The sequence below is a fragment of the Tachypleus tridentatus genome, chromosome 12 (genome assembly GCF_004210375.1).
Source record: "Tachypleus tridentatus isolate NWPU-2018 chromosome 12, ASM421037v1, whole genome shotgun sequence".
NCBI lineage: Eukaryota > Metazoa > Arthropoda > Merostomata > Xiphosura > Limulidae > Tachypleus > Tachypleus tridentatus.
The window spans coordinates 14,349,104-14,373,111 of NC_134836.1; the positions used below are offsets into that span (position 1 = coordinate 14,349,104).

The 24,008-nt window shown below is 32.8% G+C and overlaps 4 long non-coding RNA genes across 4 annotated transcripts; 2 read left to right on the top strand and 2 right to left on the bottom strand.

Annotated features, from left to right (window-relative positions):
- Positions 1-955: 955 nt before the first annotated feature.
- LOC143234872 (uncharacterized) lies at positions 956-2,348 on the bottom strand. The gene is made up of 2 exons (XR_013018842.1): positions 2,190-2,348; positions 956-1,442 (listed from the first exon to the last, which is right to left on the bottom strand). It is a non-coding gene; the product is annotated as an uncharacterized LOC143234872 (long non-coding RNA).
- A 67-nt stretch (positions 2,349-2,415) lies between these two features.
- On the top strand, positions 2,416-4,038 carry LOC143234873 (uncharacterized). The gene is made up of 2 exons (XR_013018843.1): positions 2,416-3,006; positions 3,648-4,038. It is a non-coding gene; the product is annotated as an uncharacterized LOC143234873 (long non-coding RNA).
- A 15,774-nt stretch (positions 4,039-19,812) lies between these two features.
- Positions 19,813-21,235, bottom strand: LOC143234874 (uncharacterized). Its single transcript, XR_013018844.1, has 2 exons — positions 21,045-21,235; positions 19,813-20,298 (listed from the first exon to the last, which is right to left on the bottom strand). It is a non-coding gene; the product is annotated as an uncharacterized LOC143234874 (long non-coding RNA).
- Positions 21,236-21,271: 36 nt separating this feature from the next.
- LOC143234875 (uncharacterized) lies at positions 21,272-22,890 on the top strand. The gene is made up of 2 exons (XR_013018845.1): positions 21,272-21,859; positions 22,500-22,890. It is a non-coding gene; the product is annotated as an uncharacterized LOC143234875 (long non-coding RNA).
- Positions 22,891-24,008: the final 1,118 nt, after the last annotated feature.

A 24,008-nucleotide genomic window follows, 5' to 3' on the forward strand; every position in this document is an offset into this window, starting at 1 on the left:
GCGGGTTCAAATCCCCGTCGCACGAGACATACTCTCCCTTTCAACCGTGGAGTAGTTATAACGTGACGGTGAATTGCACTATTCATTGGCAAAAGTGTAGTGCAAGAATTGGTGGTGGGTGGTCATACACTGCAAAATTGGGGACGGTTAGCGCAGCTATTCTTTGTTTATATCTATCAGTGATCTTTCTTGCCAATTTGCTACCAGACTCTTGGAAAAAAAAAAGAAAAGAACAAAAAGAAGCACATTGTGGTTACGACACTGGTTTTAAGCATTCTGATGATTTTAAAATGTTACTATTCTTTTTGTAATTTAAATGAGAGCACTTACATTTTGCCATTCATTGTACAGGAATCGTTCTGATGATACTCATTGAAAGGACCCTTGTTTTCCCTCTTGTTACGCACTTAAACTTACTGGTAGTAGACTGGTACAGTTTATGGAAAATAATTTGCATATTACTTACTGGAATGTAATATTAGAAGCTTTTATTGTTGAAACCTCAGATGTTGAGTTGTTTTGCGTTTTTTTTTGCTAACTTACATTCGATCACTTTTGTGACAAAGTAGCATCTGACCAACAGACGATGCAACGAACATTAAAAAAATAAAATTTTCACTTTAAAATATTATCACAGTGTAAAAAGTGCAACAGTAGGTTTCTTGCGGTTCTTAGGTCAGGAAACTGTTGCTTGTTCAACTATTAGTTTAAAGCGGAAACACAGTAATTAAAGTAAGAATGGTTGCATATTAACTTGATACTTACCTGGAGTTGTTAACAGCACTCTCCTCCAGTCTCAGTCCTTACCAATGAGTAAGTTGTACCCATTAAACAATAGGGAAGTGTACTTAAAGATTTAAAAAAATATATATTCCAAATTCAAATGAATACGTATTGAAAGTGTAATCTTCCCCCTTTTTTTTTGTGGGCTCTAGAACACTAAAACAGAAAAACATCCTAATAGATACATTTATTTCAGAATGATGTACAGGTTCTCAAGTAGGTAAGTTTCAAATATTAAAGTAACAGTGTGGCTATTGTCAAACAAATTAATAGTGCTTGAAAATTTGTAGTCTTCAGTCTATATTATATTTAAACACTAATTATTTTATTAAAATGTTATACAATATTTCAATTGTATAAACAATAACAAGTTAAAACTTGAAAACATTAACATTTTGCCCCTTCACAGCATTTGCAAACGTCACATCTGCAGTTGGGGCTACATCTTCCCTTTACAGCTTCGCAGCACCTACAAACCTCGCACCGACAGCTGCTACTGCATTTTCCTTGTTTTTGTTTAACTGCATCACAGCAACGACAAATGTCGCAACTGCAGTTTGAACTACATCTGGTTTGTTGATCTAGCGATTTCACAGAGCTACAGCATCGACAGACTTCACAACGGCAGTTAACACTGCATCTCAGTGTAGTGGCAGCAACTATGTGGAAAATTGCAAGATAGGCAATTAGTCAATGTAATATTAAGGCGAATTCTGCAGTTATGAAATTAAAAATCTTACATCAATATATTCACTATGACGAGATAAAAAGTGATAGTTTAGTTGCTGTAAAATTGGATGAAGCAATCACACTTTTATTAAATAATTCGAGTTGAAACTAGGCTACAAGTAGCCAAGTTAGCTTAATAGTTCGCTTATTATGAGTTACACAAAATAACATGTTTCAAGTTTATATTCATGTTTTATGTTAAAAGATCAAATATGAAAAGTTTAATTATACTTAAAGGCCCAAGTGAAAAACTACAAATATTCTAGTTACTTAATGTGCAATTTGCCAACTATATTACATCACTTAAAAGTGTAATGCATGAATACTAGAAAAACAGTTTATATTTCGAGTTATTATCTTTGTATAGTTATATATATTTCTTGTACAATAATATAGCGTATTGTATAACAGACGAGAAACTTACTATACTTTCACATGTATACACAAGTTATGGAAAACTTTATAATGACTTCTCTAATTTTCTTAAACTATTAATCGTACAAGTAACAATAATTTTGTTTTTGCCTTATCATGGAGCAGAATTTCTTAACGACTTTAAATTATATGGAATATCATTTACTTTTATTAAATAACCACTTCTTAAACAAAATATGCATCTACATTAATTTACTCTTAGAACAGTGATACAGCTGGACCATTAATCAAAAAGTACTTACCAGGAGTATCCATTCTTTAGATAAGTTGTTGAGATCTTCAAATTTGACAAAAGGTGGATATCGATAGTTACTAGGAAACGATTTTCACGTGCTTTTATTTGTATCAAAAGTGTGGAGTGCACAAGAATCTAGTGGTTCGTGTGCATAAATTTCACACCACACGCTATACGTACAATGATTCGTGTGCAAAATACCTAGCGCCTGGAGTACACAGTAGCGCACCAACTGCAACCAAAATTATGTGCCGCGTGCATACTTTTGTTTTCCTTCAGTCTGATTCGTTTTGCATAAAAACTACATATCCAATCACTGCTCAGTTCAGGTGATGAAATAAACGTTGGCGTTATGAAACGTTTATTTGTAAACAAACTATCAAGTGTCTACAGCGTAACCTAAGATTCATGCTATGACGTAATAAAAACCTATACATTATGATTACAAAGTTTAAATACGAACAAAGAGTTTTCCTAGATGTTACAGTGTTCTATAGACACTATAGAAAAATTGTGAATAATATAGTATAAATAATATTTTTATTCAGCTAATTTTAGGTGTTCGTTCTTTCTTTTTCTGTAGGTAACACCTTCTTTGCACACGTTTCTACAATATAGGCGTGTAGCACGTAATATTAGTACCTAGTAATATTTGCACACGACACAAATATTATACAGTTCGAGTTTATGGGACGTGTTAATATTTGCACACGACACAAATATTATACATTTTCGGTTCTATAAAAAGAACTGACTGCGTATTGTATTAATTTAGTGTCAAAAGATATTAAAAGTTTTAAAGAAAAGTCCTGAAGACTAATTGGGTAAGTACATTTCTTACTAAATGCATAAATGTTTATAAAAAGTTATATTTGGTATTAATGTCTCAGTCCTATTTGAAACGAGTGTTAAAGTAATTGTTTTTAAAGTAAAACGCTTAGATCTGTAAAATGTTCTTCTTTTGCACAAAGTTTTGTACATTGTTTGGTTTAGTACATCCCGTTTTGAGGAAATATAGCTAATCGCAAATTCCCTTTTGATACTCTATGTTCTTTTATACTATAATGTTGTCCAAAACTTGCATTATTCACTTTCGATATAGAATAAAATTAATCTGATAACTACAATAACTTGTGTCCATAGATAATTATGTACATCTTGCAGGATAGGAAACAACATAAAGGCATTATTTAAATGCCAGATTATTTTACTATGATCTTAATATAATATTTTAAGACATTATTGCATAAAAAATAATTCGTTTGTTTTCATTTTAACTTCTATATATACATAGATATAGATATGTCGCTTAAATCTTATTTCATTCAGACTTGGAAAAATTGCCCATTATTTAGAAGTAACAGCATTCATTGTTTTTTAAGGCTTAAAGGTACAAACTCTCCATTAGAGGGCCACCACGTAGTACTAAAAATCTTTATAGAATATTTTGATGTTTTTTCTCTAGCATTCTGTACTGAAACGATGCCTAAGTGTAACGATAACTGTCGATGTGAGGTATGCAGGTGTTGTGAAGCAGCTACGACCCAGGCCAAACCTGTGTGTGCCGAAAGATGTAGCCGAAGCTGTAAATGTGAAACGTGCAGATGCTGTGTTTCTTCTAAAAGACGATGCAGCACTAATTGTCGATGTGATGTCTGCAAATGCTGCGAAGCCTCAAAGAGTTGCTGTTAGAACAAGACCTAGGAACTCGCAGTCATCTGAAATACTAATCGTTTTAATACCGCACTGTCACTGTCTTAATCCTTTGGCTAATCGATTTTAGTTTTAGAATATTTAGTTCCTATCGAATATTGTCAATCGACACTGTTAAATAAAAGTATGTAATCCATATAAAATGGATCACGTAGTATCCATCTTTGCCCCAACAGAAGTAATTTGCGTACACACACGTATATCCCACGTTTACACAAAATGCCTCTCATTTACATCTTCATCACTCGAGATATTTTATCAACGCTTTCTACTTATAAAACAAGTTTTTATTTTAATTTTTCTACTGGTTTAGTTAGTGCTTGTTAGAAATAAAATTAATGAAAACTAGGCCTGTGAAACTGTAATATATAAATACAGACACTTTACTGTATTTATAAGTATATATAAATATATATATATATATATATATGTTACATTACCCGTAACAAGTTTTTATTTTAATTTTTCTACTGGTTTAGTTAGTATCGTGTAGATACTAATCTCAGGTGATTTTGACCAGAGCTTAGGTTGGATTTCTCTGGTTAGCTAAGGAATGTCACTTCTATTCAGACTGTCTCATTTAGTCTTACACTTCAGAGACTGGCTATTTCTCTTACTTGTAAATCCTTCTAACTGTATGTCTCTTAATATAAAGCACCTTTAAACTTATGCCTTACAAGAGTAGGAGTAAAGGGCAAAAGCAAAAACAACAAATTCTGCAATCAACTTTCACTTTACTACCAATTTGGGGCGCCATTGGGTAAAACTCAGTTAACCATGGAGCAGTGGTTAATAGCAGAAGGCTTATCAAAATAGCTGAGATTGTAACAAAGAAATAAAAATATTCGATACAATGTAAAACAATCTCACAATTAATTCACAAACACAAATAGATTGTGTTTACTTGCTTTACAGAAATGGAATTGTTGATTTTACTAGATTAAGTAGCTTCCTTACAAAGTGATCAAAATGAAATTAACCACCCAACTCTTTAAATTCAATGTTTCTTACTTCACAAATAACGTTACATCCCTTCAGAGTGACAAAATATACCCAAAAACTGGTCATTATCATTCGACAATGAGATATTACCTGAAACTACCATTGTTTGACACTGCTGTCTACATTCATATAAGATAGGTGTGACTTCAATAGAATGACAAGGTGAAAAGGCAGCTAGAATAACATTTATTTAACAACTTCCTTTATCATGTATTACATGAAAATTGCTCATTGTGATAAACAGGTGAATATCATCTTAATACAAAACCTAGAATCGCATATAAAAGCAACAAATTAGAAATGTTACAAGAAGCTCGAAAAAGTAAAAGCAAACATTGTTAAAAAGATACTAATAGCAGTAAGAAATTATGAGTCTGACAATTAACCATACTATAAAGAGAAACTGTTAATGTAATGTATTTACGAAATCAATATGAAATTAAATTACTATACACTCATATAAGAGGTAACGGGAAATATAATCGCAATAATCATAAATAATTGTTGATATAACTGATAAAGAGATATGAGACCATAACGTTTCAATCATTACAAAAGAATAGCAAAAATCTCAAAAATTTCATACATTAGAAATATATACAAACAATGTGAAATAATGATTATTCAAAATAAAAGACTAGACAGAAAACACCACTTTTACAGACGTGAACATTTAGTATGAATACTACCAGTATCAAAGATCATTAACACACAACTGTTGTGATGAAAAAAGAACTGCTAGAAAACATTAATATTTCAAAGAACTAAAGTTATAAACTATGATTTCTACAAATTGAAAGAGAAAACAAATCGCTACCGTTGCAAGTGTTGGAACAGCAGTAGAAAATAATCATTTTTAATGACATAAAACAATAGTTAGGCTGGAGAAGAATAGAACTTCATCAAAATCATCAAGACCTGTCTGTCATTTTTCTAAAAAAAAACTGGTAATGTTGTTGTTTGGAAAGAGAAAAAGGAAACAACACCTAGTGCATTCATATCATTTACCTAAGTTTTAGTCTATTTGAAACTGTAATAAGAAACACATCAATAACACATCCTGACAATCAGTTGTCTTGATAGCAGTACTAACACTTCTGGCGTGTGAAATTACTAGTAAACAGTGATTTTCAAGGTCTACTGAAGAAAATAAGTATTTTTCTTCATATAAATGTTCTGTAGAAATGGTATAGATAAACGGTTAGACATTTATTTTTTATATTCATTTTTAGCAAAATAATTGTTCTTTTCGGAATGTAAAAATATGAAAAGTAAATTATTGGTTGTAATTTTGTTTGTTTTGGAATTTCGCGCATAACTGAAAGGGCGAGCATGTTTTTTGCAACGGGGATTTGAACCTGCGACCCTAAGATTAGGGGTCGAACGCCTTAATCACCCGGTCATGCCGTGCCTAGGTTGTAATAACTTCTTCATTTAAATAATAGATAATATTTATAATGTTGACTTGTGAAAGTGAAATAGCACATATTCCGTGTAGCTAAAGTAACACTCTTCTCATTAATAACAACGTATTTGGTCCATAGAAATGTTGTAAAAATGCTGAAATATTTTGTCTATACTTTAATATAGAGCGTAAAGACAAACTAGTAACAATGAGAATATTTAAAAATGCATCCTTTTCAAGACATTAATTGTAAAATGTGTGCTTAAATAAAGAAGCTAAACTATTGGGTTGAGGAATAATTCGTGAGCGTTTTTTCAAGTTAAAAAATATATTCATAAATGAAACGCTTTCGCAAAATATTTCGTGTCATTTGGTAGATATTTTTTGCTCTAATAGATGGTGTGTTTGATTTTCATATGTCTTTAATTTTTGCTTTCATTTTCAGCTCATTAAATGGAATGTCAAGTGGACAAAATCGAGCATTTTCGACACCATCTGCTTTTCGCATTTAATTTCTTGCAATTTCGTTTAAAACAATGCATACTATATACCTAGGTATTACATGAAATAAAGTATCATAATAAATGTTTTGGGTGTAATGTGTTCATGCATTGAAGTATTGTATAGTCTTGCATGTAATGCTTGAATTAAATTATTTAAAAACGCTCACGAATTATTCCTCAACCTAATATAACCAGAATTTTAAATCAAAATTGATTGTGTATATTCTTTTACAAGATCAGAGTTATGTGAATACTACGAAGTTAACTTGTTGAAAATGTAAGCAATTTATGTTAAGTTAATTGCATGGATATTTAAATAAGCGTTCTCTTCATGGCAGTAATTGTAAAGAGTATGGTAAAGAGCACATCTAGTGCCATCATGTTCTTCCTACTCTTTACCTGAGCGCGAGATTTTTGCCTCTCAAGATTAATCAGAAGAGATTCTCATGATGAAAGCAAGTAGAACAGGACAAAGAAGTGTACCTGTATTTCACACATCACCTTGCTTTATTTGTGTAGTCGATGAGATCATTTCATGTCCTCTCTTACCTGATATCTTTGGCTAGGTATCAGTACTAGTTGATGGCATAATTCAGGCAGCAAAGGATATTTTAGCTATAACTGCTTCAATATAAGCTCAAAATGATACACTAGAAGATATCATCTAGCAAAAGAGCAACTCAAGGGACTAAAACAAACTACTATTAGATACACTGGATCGTGTATTGTCATCATGAAAGTGTATGAACTAAATAATCAATAATTTATAATAGAAAAACAATGATAACACCATAGATGATAGAAGAAAAATGTTTGCTTACGTATCACATATTAATAAAAAATCAAATCATAAAAAATACTTGAAGTATACGTTGAGAGCTAGCTTATGGAAAACGTTTATAACTCATCTAGATTGCATTATAACAAAAGGAGAGATTTATTTTCTTTTTACTATTTTTCAACATTCATCTAGTTACACCATAAAGGTGTCTGCATTTCTACTGCCGTAGGTGTACATACCACAGGTTGGGAACTACTGGTCTATGGAACCATTAAAATTTCAATCATATTAAATGGTTCTGCAGTGTTCATGACCTCGGATGCATTCTCATTCGGATGAAATCTCTTCTCACCCAATGGCTTAGTGCTCACTTTATATAAGGGTCACTCCGATTAATTGTAGCTTAGTAACCGACATTGAGTAATGTTTATCGACTTCCTTCTAGTTATTCACTGTCTGCTAAATAAGCGAAAACTACGACAAATAGAAGATTTGCACAAAATTCAAAAACAAATGAACAAGAAATATAATAACAGAGAAATCATATGTGAAAAAAAGTTTAATCGTAAACATCATAACTGTTACAATTAGTTCCGCTAGTTCTTTCTGCATTTTTTGAACATAAAATGAGATAATTTCTACTTTTTTTATCTGTGCTTCACAGTATATAGTAGAACATATAAACTCAATTACTCAGTATAATAGAGTACCTGGACCCAACCAAGAATGAGACGTAGAAAATAAATAAGCCAACAACTAGAGGGTTAAAACACGTGTATCTGAATCTTTAATCGTCCATTTCCAATTCAAAGCATAACAGAAAACCTACATCCAAAATAAAATATTTCTTCCATGAAAAAATAATGATATAAAATTCTACATTAAGCAACAGGAAATCTACAAATGCCATAGAAATTCGGTTTCTAGCGTTTTCTCATTGAGAAAGACAAAAATGTTAAATCTACGACACATAATCTTAGGAGCAAAATAATAAAATAATAAACAAGTTAAAACAATATTGGTTATAATTTACTATAAATTAAAAGATTCACGAGTTCTCTGTAATCCTCTCATCTATAATAAAGTTAAAGCCAATTTTTAATGACTTCTGTAGCCATGTTATTTACGGCGTGGCTAAAAATTAATATAACATGTTTCTATCTTTATACCACAATAAAATCAACTAAACAATTATTATTTTGTTGTTGCTTTGAATTAGCACAAATATCAATCTGTGCTCGGCCCAGCCGTGTATCGAAACCCTATTATTAGTCTTGAAAGACTACAGACATTCCACTATGCCCCTGGGAGGGTTACGAAATAATACTACATATATCTGACATAATACTAGACATGACTACACGTATTTTGTGATTTCTTCTAGAAATACTTAGAGAATTATATCGAAACTCATGTCTAATGTATCTCTATTTACTATAACAACGTTTGGATAAACTGACCCAAAAAAGTAGTTTTGCTAAGAGCACCTGATATACTGTAAAATATTCTAGCGTTCTGGGTACAAAAGTACCAATTAAGTAACTTTATCTTTTCCCATTTTATGCTGAAATATATATAAAAAGATCCACACCGTCCTAATAAAGTTTGCGCTGACCACTAAACTAATTTGTAAGTTCTCTGTTACACTTATTCAACTTGGTGACTAGATTCAACTCCGACTCAATCAATTTCCTGAAAACTATAACTTCTATTCCTAACAAGCATTATCTATCTCACTACTTGACATCATATGAGCACTTCACCAAAAAGTTGCTCAATGATTCACATGCAAAGCAAGTGCTTTGCTCTTCTCTTCAAGAACGGCGTTCAGGTGAAGGCATGCTTTAAGAAGCTGTGACACAAAAACCATGGAGGAACTGTCTACTTACTAAATGCCAATATAAATCACATCAAAGCACCATGATGTACCAGTTATTGGCCAAACCTAATCTCATAGTTAAGCCTGGAGAGAACGTTTGCAGCTGCAATTATAAGATTCTTCCCCTCTTCTCACCAGAACAATCCCAGAAATTCCACATTAAAGCTAAAAACGTCTCTTCCTATGTAGTCGTTTCAAAACTTGACAGTGACAATACCTTCATATCTGATATTTGGTGCCATTTATATTAACTGTTGGTGATATAGCTCCTATTACAGGATGCTATGACCAGTGCTACTATAAATGCTCCTTAGTATTCTCTGGTGATTTTGACCAGCACTGAGGCTAAATTGTTCTTGTTCGTTTAGGCATGGAAATCCATGGAGACTGCCTCATTTGTTCTTATCTTTCCCAAATGGCACAATATCATGACAATCCATGTTTTCCTCTTTCCATCCCACTGAGGTCGACCGTAAATTGAAATTTTATAACAATCATTCTGTGTACATCAGAGTAATTGACTGTAATGTGATGAATGTTCTGGAGTTTCACAGCATTGGTTAAAGTCCATTGTCAAGGTAAGAGCCTTCCTAGAGCTAAATAATCTCTCGTAAAAGTGTCTCCTTTCAGAGACTGGCTATTTCTCTTAGTAGTAAATCTTTCTAACTGTATGTCCTTCAATATAAAGCACCTTTAAACTTATACCTCACAAGACTAGGTGAAAAAAGCAAAAGCAGAAACAAATTCTACATTCAACTTTCACTTTACTACCAATTTGTGATACCTCTAGGTAAAACTAACTCATCCGTAGAGCAATAGCTAAGTTTCTAAGAACGAAATAAAAATATTCGATACAATGTAAAACAATCTCACGGGTTGTGTTTAATTGCTTTACATATATGGAATTGTTGCTTTTCTAGACTAAGTAGCTTCTTTACAAACTTACCTGAAAGAAATTAACCACTCAACTGTTTAAATTCAATATTTCTTTCTTCACAGGTAACATTACATTCCTCCAGGGTGACAAAATATACGCACAAACTGGTCATTGTAATACAACAATCCTCAAATTACCACTGCTTTACACTGCTCTCTACAATCTAACAAAATAGGTGTGACTTTAAAAGAATGACAAGCTGCCCTAGAGTAATATTTCTTTATCAACTTCCTTTAACGCGTATTGTAGGAAATTTAAATAATCTCAGAAACAGCTGAAAAATTCTTAATGGAAATGATCCTTTTACAAACACCTACAATCACAAGTTGTATAAAAGCAACAAATTAGAAATGTTACCAGAAGCTCGAAAAACTAAAAAAAAAAAAAAAAAAAAACATTGTTAGAAAGATATAAATAGCAGTAAGAAATTACGAGTTGGACTGTAAAGAAAAACTTAAATATTAACATTTAAGAAATCAATATGAAGTTAAATTATTATATACTCATGTAAGCAGAAACGAGAATATATAATCGCAATAATTATAAAGAATTGTTGGCATAGCAGTTAAGAAGATATGATACAATAACTTTTCAATCATGACAAAAGAATAGTAAAAATTTCTAAAATTCATTTATTAGAAATATATATATAAACATATAAACAGTGTGAAATAATGACTGTTAAAAAACAAAAGACTAGACGTCAACATTTAGTAAGAGTATTACCAGTATCAAAGATCATTAACACAAAATTGTCGTTCTGATGAAAAGAGAACTGGAAAAAACACAAGTTATAATTTATGATTGTTTCAATTTTTATAAAAATCGCTACTGTTGCAAATGTTGGAACAGCAGCAGAAAATAATCATTTAGAACAACATAAAACAATAGATAGGCTGAAGTTGAATGAAATAAAACCATGGTTGCAGACCATATCTTTCATCGTGAGATCCAAAACTTAGAACTAAATTACAATATTGAACAACGTCCACTTTGATATTAATCATACTTAAGTTTCCAACGATAGCGCGATATAACAAGGTATTTAACACATTTAGTGTCCAAACAGTGTTCAATGTTATTATACATATCAGATAAAATATATTACGTTTTGTTTTCATTAAAGGATACACAACAGATTATATTTAAAGCAGTGGCCATGTGACAACTGAACGTGTCAATAAGAGAGTCTAATATAAGTATGAAGTTACTAGAATTGGATAGTTAGTAATAAGAAAGCTAATACAATATTGTCATTCCTGAATTTATGGTTCTTGTATAGTTCAGTTTGTATTATTTGTAAATATTAATAAGAAGATGGAAAATACTGTAATTTCTTTACGAGTCTAAACAAATACACCTACATGTATACACTTTGTATAGATCTTTGTGTAATGTATTCGTAAAACTCTAATTAAATAACAAACAAAGTAGTTAACACTTTCAGTGTCCAGTCAGTGTTATGTGTTGTTATATATTATCTTTTGTTTTCACTAGAGGATACAGAACAGATTGTATCACAAGCAGTGGCCATGTATGCATTTTTGTCCATAAAATGAGGTGATTTCTCCTTTTTTATCAGTGCTTCACAATAAGTAGTATAACATATAAACAAATAAAAATTACTCGATATTATATACTAGATGGAACCAACCAGAAAGGAAAGGTAGAAAATCAATAAGCCAGCACTTTGAGTGTTAAAATACGTGTATTTAAATCTTTAATTGTACACTTCCGATTCGAATCATAACAGAAAACTTATGTCTTACAGCCAAAAAAAAAATATTTTTGTATGAAAAAATAGTGATATAAAAATTCTACCACAAGCTACACAAAGCCTACAAAGGGTATTGAAACTCTGTTTCTAACGTTAAGTCACTAAGAAAGAAAAAAATGTTTAGCTAAGCCGTTGTTTGTTTTAAGTCGCTATTGCCATGTTATCACAAAATTATCACCTCCTTCTCATCATCCATAAAAATATTTTACTGATTCAACTGTCATATTATATCTTAGAAACGAATAATATTTTGTTGTTAGAATATTATTTTGTTAAAAACATAATTATATCTTTTTTATATTTTTTAATCAGGTAAGCATTGATCAACAAATTACATGTGAATTAACCACCTTAATTTTAATTTTAGTACTTCAGTTGTGTTTTCTTAGCCTTTCAAAAATCAGAAATTTTATTTGCTTTTTCTTTCAGGTAAACTTATTGAAATGAAAAGTCTTCACTTATGTGCTTACATTGTGGGTTTGAAAAAAGAAACCACCAAAACGTTATCGTTAAAATACGAAATGAAAACTTAATGGAAGCGTTTTATCACTAGGACACCTAACTCTTAAAGAAGTTACAGACACTAAATAAACCCTGAAAGGTTATCACTAAGGCAACAAAAATAAACATTTAAAGGAGGAGTTGTCACTAAGACACAAAATTAATACTTAACATAAAGGTTGTCTAGGACACCAAATCAGCCTGTAACGAATTTGTTTGAAACTAGCCTGAAATGGTCATTAATACACTTATTACCTTACAAAATAAAAGCTTTCCAAATTTTGAATGTCCTTTATTCTACTTATATGACACATGCCTTTTAAAAAAAGTAGAAAATGAATCTATTGTCAGTATAAAATGCGTTTTAAACCATAGAAATCATATGCAGCATTTAAATTTTCCCAATAATGTAGAAAATCATTGTGCATCTTTCATGGAACTACCCTGGAATTTTTCAACATACGAGACAGATACACAACGGTGACTGTATCGTCATCACTACTACTGTCATCCGATACGTTTCGAGATGCACAATATTTCTTAAGAAAATCCCAGACACCAAAATTGTTACATCAAAACATTCAAAAACACAGTCTCCGCTTTTGCCATGGTAGCAACATCAACAGTCACAGACATACTCTATCCAGATTTTATAGGCTTTGAAACTTGTGTGGAATAACCAGACTTTAACTCAAAGTACACCATTACAGCGCATGACTTGCGTGTTTCATTTACAAAGCGTTGAGGACAAAATAAATTCCACAGTTCATCACTTGTGACCCGAACATCCTCAGCTAGGTCTTTGTCCTTCTTGCTCATTCATGAAGTTTGTTTAGAAACTTTTGATACGAATATAAGAAAGTTTCTAGACTCACTTGATAGCAAAACTTCATATAACTTTATTAGACTTTATTTCACCAACGGCACCCCAGTGGCACAGCGGTATGTCTGCGGCCTTCCACTTTTATCAACCGGGTTTCGATACTCGTGGTGGGCAGGACAGAGATAGCCCACTGTGTAGCTTTGTACAAACAAACATATTTCACCAATGATATTGCTTGAATGCGAAGATATATTTTAAGCCAAATGTTAGCATGAACAAAGAAACAATTATAATTAAAGAGATTTGTATATTCTCTGATACAGCGAAGGTACTTGAAAATTTCAACTGCTTATCAGATCCAAAAATGTCAGCTTTTTATATTATACGTAATATGCTTGAGTTCAGCTGTATCACATATATATATCTAGGCCCGGCATAGCCAGGTGGTTAAGGCACTCGACTCGTAATCCGAGTATCGCAGATTCGAATCCCCGTCACACTAAACATGCTCGCCCTTTCAGCCGTGGGGCGTTATAATGTGACGGTCAATCCCACTATTCGTTGGTAAAAAAGTAGCCCAAGAGTTGGTGGTGGGTGGTGATGACTAGCTGCCTTCCCTCTAGTCATACATTGTTAAATCATTGTTAAATTAAGGTCGACTAGCGCAGATAACCCTCGTGTAGCTTTGCTCGAAATTCCAAAACAAACAAGCAAACACATATATATATATCTTAACAAAAAAATTAAACCTTAAAAATTTAGTCATGTTTGAACATTATTTACACCCCTTTGTTTTTATTTTATTCACGTAATTTTTATTATTATGTAATTTTCAATTAATCATTTCAAACATATAAACATGCACCACGTTACGTAATTAGATGAGTAGAACTCCATAAAATTAGAGTTTTTAAACTGTATAAGCGACACTATACTTATTGATCTCGAACGCCATTTAAAATAATCTAATTTAAAATTTCTATTTACTTGTCACATATCGCAGCTATTGTGGATGAAAGTTTCAAATATTAAATTTTAACGTTAAGTTCTTCAAAATGTTAATATTTCAGCTCAACACTAAGTATAGTCATGCTTGTAAAACAAAAATATTAATGGTAATCGTCTATAACGTATACTGATTCATGAACAAAATTTAAACTATTTTGCTTTAACTAAAGTTTTTAATTAAAGGCACAAACTGGAGAATTTCAGAAACAACAACATCATATGCATCTTAAAAAAGTATGACTTCTGATATATAACGTCAAGAAACATAAAATATTGTTGAAAAGTGTAATTTTTAACTTGATAAAATCGTGGTATCAGCGAGTTTGCACGTGATGCTAACAATTCCAGCCCGAAGACTAACAGTAGAGAACGAGTATACTCGACCTTTGACAAAGTGCTCGCAAACAGCTTATCAAGCTTCTGCTGACGTGTGACATTGTGTAATCTTGGTATTAAATTAAGCTCTTACAATTGAAGATATCTACTATTTCTCGTCAAAATCAGTTGCTTCCAGGGTCTTAGTTTCAGATCCTTTTACTGTTAACATAACTTCAAATTAACCCACCTAACTCGACTGCTACCAGAATATTAAATTTACAGTGGTTTTATATGATTCTTATCTTTCAGATTATCTTCTCAGAGATATGAACATCCACCCACGTGTTTGCTGTACGTGGAGACCCGTGAAGGTTCTTGAAAGTTCAAACCACAACTCGCCACTTTAGCCTTGAATTCCTGTCGACGGGCTGCCCCACAGAGTCAATCGGCTGGTCCTCTTGGGATAAGGTCAACCGAGTACCAGTATTAGGCGTTCTCAGTATGTTTTATGGACATTATATCTGATGCTAGTGTTTCGGTATAGTGCTCACGAAACTCTGGCACTGCTGCAGTGTCCTTATTTGGCGTTGTAGTGCATTCCCTCGTAGGGATCCACGGTGGGCAGAGTCAGAAATTTATTTTATTTATTTATGGACACTTCAATCCAAGAAGAAGAAAAAAAAGAAAAAATGGATAATCAGAAAACAACCACGTATGGACGATTCTGTTACACAATCGCCATCATAGTCGGACTCAACACATCGATTTCTGATTCACCATTTTAATCAAAGAAATCCTCAGGGCAGATGTCTCCCTTTATCATACAAATGGGATTAGAGGGGATTGCTGATTCCCCCAAGTTAGTAAGTAGGTTGTGCCTTGGAGACATTTTGGTAGAAACATCAACACCACAACACACCAAACTCCTCCTGAATTCGAAGACCATTGGGAATATACTCATCAAGGTTACTTCCAATGCTACTTTGAACTCCTCAAAAGGAGTTAATGTTGAGATTGGTTTAAAGAACATTTTGGAACTGAACATCCTCGTTGGGTTTTTTCAACCAAGGCACTTTTGCAGTGCACCGTATGTTCACTCGTGAGAACAGAATAATGTTACCTAAAAACGCACTTATTTTGACGTTTACATTACAACGTTCACCTGCAACTATCAGGGCAGGTTACTTGAACTGTAGGATATGGCCATATATTCCAAATCCACTTCGATATTTCCAGTGTTAGTGGTTCGGTCATTCGATAAAAGTGCATTCAAGAGTGCAAACTGGAACATCACTGTGTTAGGTGTAACAGTTCCCACCCCTCTTACTCTCGTTCTTGCCTGGGAGAAAGAGGTGCAACATTTATAGACTACGAGCTTTCAGCGTCTCCTTCTTCCATCTCGAAATGCATAAAGATTATTCGTTCACACCTTCAGTCGCTATAATCTACATCCACTGACAGAGATCTGCCCTCTCGACCTAGGACAGAATCCATGGAGGTCGATAGACCTTCTTCAACTGAAGGAAAACGAAGTGGTTGAAAGCAAAAGGGTTATCTGCCCAATTCTCCTCCATCTTACTAAAAATGGCTACTTTGACACAATAGAACTATCGAGGTTTTCGTTCTAATTTGGATGATATCAAGATGCTGATTGATTCTTATCATATTGTGTTTCTTTTCTTACAGAAAACCTTTTTGAAACCTTCCAATACAGTCACTATTCAGCAGTTGTCTTTGTTCCGAAATAACAGGTTGTGTTATGGACGAGTGCTTGGAGGAATGACAATACCAGTCGATCAGCATGTTCCCACCTTGCCGAGCCTTTAATACAGGAGCGTACTCTATATATGGATCAGGTACTGCTTCGCACTAGGTGACAATCGACTTGGGGTGAACAACATCGTAACAGGCTTTTCCCAGATCAAATTTTCTCTTGCCCTTTACCCGTCTTGTTTCAGTAAGGATCGGAAGTTGTCCTGGCAAGACTACGAATTGGTCACAGGTTTTAGCTCATCGTTTTCTTTTATCTGAGACTGATGCACCAATACGTGGCTTTTGTGACACTCAAGTCACAATAGCCTACGTTTCACTGTCATGCCGTAGTTACGACGTCGCCATTTTAGACATGTCTTATCATGGGTTTACCCCTGACGTTACACAATGTCATTTGTGATGGTGGCACTGTCCACCTCACTTGTGATTTTAAATTTTTAAGGGCTATTGACCTTCATAATTCTATATTATTTTGTTTTAACGTGATTTCTTTTTACATGTTTTAATAATTTTACTTTATTTATTTTTACTGCTTGTTTGGCGCAAATATCCTAGTTACTTTGCGCCAATGAATGCCAAACAACCAACCGACTTCTAAAGAACTCAATCAGTCCTAGGTATAGTGGAGAAGAATAAAAACCTATCTCCAAATTTCACCAATTCCAGCTTAACTAGTGGACGGTTAGGGTCCTTTTACGCTACCCTTCGCAAAGTTTGTACTGCAAACATTCGGTACTATGGTAAAGACGTTCAAGAACGTTCTTACGCGCAACACTTTCGTCGAGTTGGTGTTTTGCAGATCTTCAGAACTTTCTTAATGCAGATACAACGTCCTGTTTTAAATAATATTTTCTGTAGAAACAATTATATTCTAAGCCCATCTTTATAATAGTAAAACTGTATGACGTCCATAAACAATGTTATCGTGACTGTACTTTGTACAAGTTAATCCTTAGTCCTAATGCTTCTTGTTCCTAAAACTGACAATTATTTGACTGAGAAAAGATTCAAATGAAAAACATTAAGGTCAAACCTTGGGAATAGGAAAATGTAGAGGATTTCACGTTTTAACTGTTAGAGCATAGTAAGAAACATATATATATAGTCCTTTAAACCAAGTTTACAGAGTTTTAGTAACGCATATAAAAGACTTTATGTTTTCATTTGTTTTCCTGATATTTTCAAAACCTAGTTGCCATGGAAACAGGATAATGCTTATTTTTCACCCTACAGTCTCCCTACGTTATTTATTATTTAAAAGCTTATTCTCTGTTCTTTAACATAAGCTGTTTGTATATAAAATATTGAAGTTACATCTTTTTATGGTAGTTAGAAGAGTAAAAAAACATAAATCAAACAGTAACAGTTTAGTTTCATAGTTTGACCTTGACCTTTAGGTATGATCCTGATCTTCATAGATGATTCTATGAACAGATGGAATATACTAAGAAACATAAATTTGTGAATTTAAAACGTTTTGCTTCAGGAGATGCTCATTTATTTGTTTCTTATTTCACCTCCAGAAAGTGAAAGGGTTCTTACCATGGTAACCATTTGTCCTGGTTTCATGTGTATGGGCTTGGATATTTCTACAGGTGTCTTACTTGTTGGAGATAAGTAAACAGCACACAATACACTTTTTTAAAAGAATGTATTCGAAACTTGTCAAATGGATGTACAAAAATTATTTACGCTGTAGGATATCATAGTTATATATAAAACTCTCAATAAGTTCCCCGCTTGTACAGCGGTAAGTCTTCGGATTTGCAACTCTAAAATAGGGAGTTTCATCATTCCCTGCGGTGGACTCAACAGAGAGCCCGATGTGCCACTGGAGGGATTTTCTTTTTTTTTTTTGTCAAAAGTTTACTCAGGCTGACTGAACTACTTCAAAAGTTTACTCAGGCTGACTGAACTACTTCAAAAGTTTACTCAGGCTGACTGAACTACTTTAAAATCCAATTGACAAATTTTTTTCTTTACGCTTATCATCCAATAATCCATTTACATTACTTTGTCATATCTCGAATTTTAAATACAGACGGGTTAAATGCTCTGATTAGACAAATGCTCTTTATCTGTGTTAAACTGTGAAACCCACTTTAAAATATCGCCCATAATGGCTAATCATTCACATGCCGGCTAACTTTACGTTTTCTTTCGTTAACCACTCTTTTTGACTGAACTGCACTTTTTCAAAGACCCGTTGTGACCAGGTGGTTAAGTCACTCGACTCGTAATCTGAGGATTGCGGGTTCAAATCCCCGTCGCACGAGACATACTCTCCCTTTCAACCGTGGAGTAGTTATAACGTGACGGTGAATTGCACTATTCATTGGCAAAAGTGTAGTGCAAGAATTGGTGGTGGGTGGTCATACACTGCAAAATTGGGGACGGCTAGCGCAGCTATTCTTTGTTTATATCTATCAGTGATCTTTCTTGCCAATTTGCTACCAGACTCTTGGACAATAAAAAGAAAAGAACAAAAAGAAGCACATTGTGGTTACGACACTGGTTTTAAGCATTCTGATGATTTTAAAATGTTACTATTCTTTTTGTAATTTAAATGAGAGCACTTACATTTTGCCATTCATTGTACAGGAATCGTTCTGATGATACTCATTGAAAGGACCCTTGTTTTCCCTCTTGTTACGCACTTAAACTTACTGGTAGTAGACTGGTACAGTTTATGGAAAATAATTTGCATATTACTTACTGGAATGTAATATTAGAAGCTTTTATTGTTGAAACCTCAGATGTTGAGTTGTTTTGCGTTTTTTTTTTGCTAACTTACATTCGATCACTTTTGTGACAAAGTAGCATCTGACCAACAGACGATGCAACGAACATTAAAAAAATAAAATTTTCACTTTAAAATATTATCACAGTGTAAAAAGTGCAACAGTAGGTTTCTTGCGGTTCTTAGGTCAGGAAACTGTTGCTTTATCAACTATTAGTTTAAAGCGGAAACACAGTAATTAAAGTAAGAATGGTTGCATATTAACTTGATACTTACCTGGAGTTGTTAACAACAGCACTCTCCTCCAGTCTCAGTCCTTACCAATGAGTAAGTTGTACCCATTAAACAATAGGGAAGTGTACTTAAAGATTTAAAAAAATATATATTCCAAATTCAAATGAATACGTATTGAAAGTGTAATCTTCCCCCCTTTTTTTTTGTGGGCTTTAGAACACTAAAACAGAAAAACATCCTAATAGATACATTTATTTCAGAATGATGTACAGGTTCTCAAGTAGGTAAGTTTCAAATATTAAAGTAACAGTGTGGCTATTGTCAAACAAATTAATAGTGCTTGAAAATTTGTAGTCTTCAGTCTATATTATATTTAAACACTAATTATTTTATTAAAATGTTATACAATATTTCAATTGTATAAACAATAACAAGTTAAAACTTGAAAACATTAACATTTTGCCCCTTCACAGCATTTGCAAACGTCACATCTGCAGTTGGGGCTACATCTTCCCTTTACAGCTTCGCAGCACCTACAAACCTCGCACCGACAGCTGCTACTGCATTTTCCTTGTTTTGTTTAACTGCATCACAGCAACGACAAATGTCGCAACTGCAGTTTGAACTACATCTGGTTTGTTGATCTAGCGATTTCACGGAGCTACAGCATCGACAGACTTCACAACGGCAGTTAACACTGCATCTCAGTGTAGTGGCAGCAACTATGTGGAAAATTGCAAGATAGGCAATTAGTCAATGTAATATTAAGGCGAATTCTGCAGTTATGAAATTAAAATCTTACATCAATATATTCACTATGACGAGATAAAAGTGATAGTTTAGTTGCTGTAAAATTGGATGAAGCAATCACACTTTTATTAAATAATTCGAGTTGAAACTAGGCTACAAGTAGCCAAGTTAGCTTAATAGTTCGCTTATTATGAGTTACACAAAATAACATGTTTCAAGTTTATATTCATGTTTTATGTTAAAAGATCAAATATGAAAAGTTTAATTATACTTAAAGGCCCAAGTGAAAAACTACAAATATTCTAGTTACTTAATGTGCAATTTGCCAACTATATTACATCACTTAAAAGTGTAATGCATGAATACTAGAAAACAGTTTATATTTCGAGTTATTATCTTTGTATAGTTATATATATTTCTTGTACAATAATATAGCGTATTGTATAACAGACGAGAAACTTACTATACTTTCACATGTATACACAAGTTATGGAAAACTTTATAATGACTTCTCTAATTTTCTTAAACTATTAATCGTACAAGTAACAATAATTTTGTTTTTTGCCTTATCATGGAGCAGAATTTCTTAACGACTTTAAATTATATGGAATATCATTTAATTTTATTAAATAACCACTTCTTAAACAAAATATGCATCTACATTAATTTACTCTTAGAACAGTGATACAGCTGGACCATTAATCAAAAAAGTACTTACCAGGAGTATCCATTCTTTAGATAAGTTGTTGAGATCTTCAAATTTGACAAAAGGTGGATATCGATAGTTACTAGGAAACGATTTTCACGTGCTTTTATTTGTATCAAAAGTGTGGAGTGCACAAGAATCTAGTGGTTCGTGTGCATAAATTTCACACCACACGCTATACGTACAATGATTCGTGTGCAAAATACCTAGCGCCTGGAGTACACAGTAGCGCACCAACTGCAACCAAAATTATGTGCCGCGTGCATACTTTTGTTTTCCTTCAGTCTGATTCGTTTTGTATAAAACCTACATATCCAATCACTGCTCAGTTCAGGTGATGAAATAAACGTTGGCGTTATGAAACGTTTATTTGTAAACAAACTATCAAGTGTCTACAGCGTAACCTAAGATTCATGCTATGACGTAAAAAAACCTATACATTATGATTACAAAGTTTAAATACGAACAAAGAGTTTTCCTAGATGTTACAGTGTTCTATAGACACTATAGAAAAATTGTGAATAATATAGTATAAATAATATTTTTATTCAGCTAATTTTAGGTGTTCGTTCTTTCTTTTTCTGTAGGTAACACCTTCTTTGCACACGTTTCTACAATATAGGCGTGTAGCACGTAATATTAGTACCTAGTAATATTTGCACACGACACAAATATTATACAGTTCGAGTTTATGGGACGTGTTAATATTTGCACACGACACAAATATTATACATTTTCGGTTCTATAAAAGAACTGACTGCGTATTGTATTAATTTAGTGTCAAAAGATATTAAAAGTTTTAAAGAAAAGTCCTGAAGACTAATTGAGTAAGTACATTTCTTACTAAATGCATAAATGTTTATAAAAGTTATATTTGGTATTAATGTCTCAGTTCTATTTGAAACGAGTGTTAAAGTAATTGTTTTTAAAGTAAAACGCTTAGATCTGTAAAATGTTCTTCTTTTGCACAAAGTTTTGTACATTGTTTGGTTTAGTACATCCCGTTTTGAGGAAATATAGCTAATCGCAAATTCCCTTTTGATACTCTATGTTCTTTTATACTATAATGTTGTCCAAAACTTGCATTATTCACTTTCGATATAGAATAAAATTAATCTGATAACTACAATAACTTGTGTCCATAGATAATTATGTACATCTTGCAGGATAGGAAACAACATAAAGGCATTATTTAAATGCCAGATTATTTTACTATGATCTTAATATAATATTTTAAGACATTATTGCATAAAAAATAATTCGTTTGTTTTCATTTTAACTTCTATATATACATAGATATAGATATGTCGCTTAAATCTTATTTCATTCAGACTTGGAAAAATTGCCCATTATTTAGAAGTAACAGCATTCATTGTTTTTTAAGGCTTAAAGGTACAAACTCTCCATTAGAGGGCCACCACGTAGTACTAAAAATCTTTATAGAATATTTTGATGTTTTTTCTCTAGCATTCTGTACTGAAACGATGCCTAAGTGTAACGATAACTGTCGATGTGAGGTATGCAGGTGTTGTGAAGCAGCTACGACCCAGGCCAAACCTGTGTGTGCCGAAAGATGTAGCCGAAGCTGTAAATGTGAAACGTGCAGATGCTGTGTTTCTTCTAAAAGACGATGCAGCACTAATTGTCGATGTGATGTCTGCAAATGCTGCGAAGCCTCAAAGAGTTGCTGTTAGAACAAGACCTAGGAACTTGCAGTCATCTGAAATACCAATCGTTTTAATACCGCACTGTCACTGTCTTAATCCTTTGGCTAATCGATTTTAGTTTTAGAATATTTAGTTCCTATCGAATATTGTCAATCGACACTGTTAAATAAAAGTATGTAATCCATATAAAATGGATCACGTAGTATCCATCTTTGCCCCAACAGAAGTAATTTGCGTACACACACGTATATCCCACGTTTACACAAAATGCCTCTCATTTACATCTTCATCACTCGAGATATTTTATCAACGCTTTCTACTTATAAAACAAGTTTTTATTTTAATTTTTCTACTGGTTTAGTTAGTGCTTGTTAGAAATAAAATTAATGAAAACTAGGCCTGTGAAACTGTAATATATAAATACAGACACTTTACTGTATTTATAAGTGTATATATATATATATATATATATGTTACATTACCCGTAACAAGTTTTTATTTTAATTTTTCTACTGGTTTAGTTAGTATCGTGTAGATATAGATTTGCGATATAAGATTCTTATTACTTTACAAACATTTTAAAAATAAATGGAATATATTTATACTTGAACTATTTATAATTTCAATTTATGATGATAAAGTTTGGTACTTAATTTAGAAAAAACGCTTTAAGTGTAATAGTTTAACTAATTTTTTTGAAACGATTAATAAATGACATTAATTTCATTCAACTAATTTAATTAATTCAACACAAATAAATACGCGAAAGTTAGATATTCGCCAACTAACAAAAGATATAACTTGATTGGGGGGGGGGAAACCAAACAAACCCACTCTCTTCTTCAAGCAAACATGGTACTCAAAACGAAAACTTTTGAAAAAAAAAAAGACCATCAAAGTTTCTCATCTTTCAGTCAAAGGATATTTCAAAATTGTTAGTTTTAATGCATCGCCAACATATTAAAAAAAAACAAAAACTCCGACTAGAAAACAACCGTAAACAAACGTAACCAATCCATCCAGTAAAACAATATAATATTTTAAGAATAAACTTTAAACGACGATAATTACAAATTTTTAGTAATGGCAGAGACGTATGAAGTGTCTTCTCCCTCCACTTTTTTAATATATACCAGTCAAAATCGGGAATATATTTTCAGGAAAAGCGGAACAAAATTCATTCCAGAACTCAAGAGCTCCCAGGGCTCTAAAACGATTTGTGTCTATGGCACAGAAGCTCCTGCTTCGCTCCGTCAAATAAACTTTGGACCCCTCTCAATCTAATTTGCCTCTTATGGCTCAGAAGTAT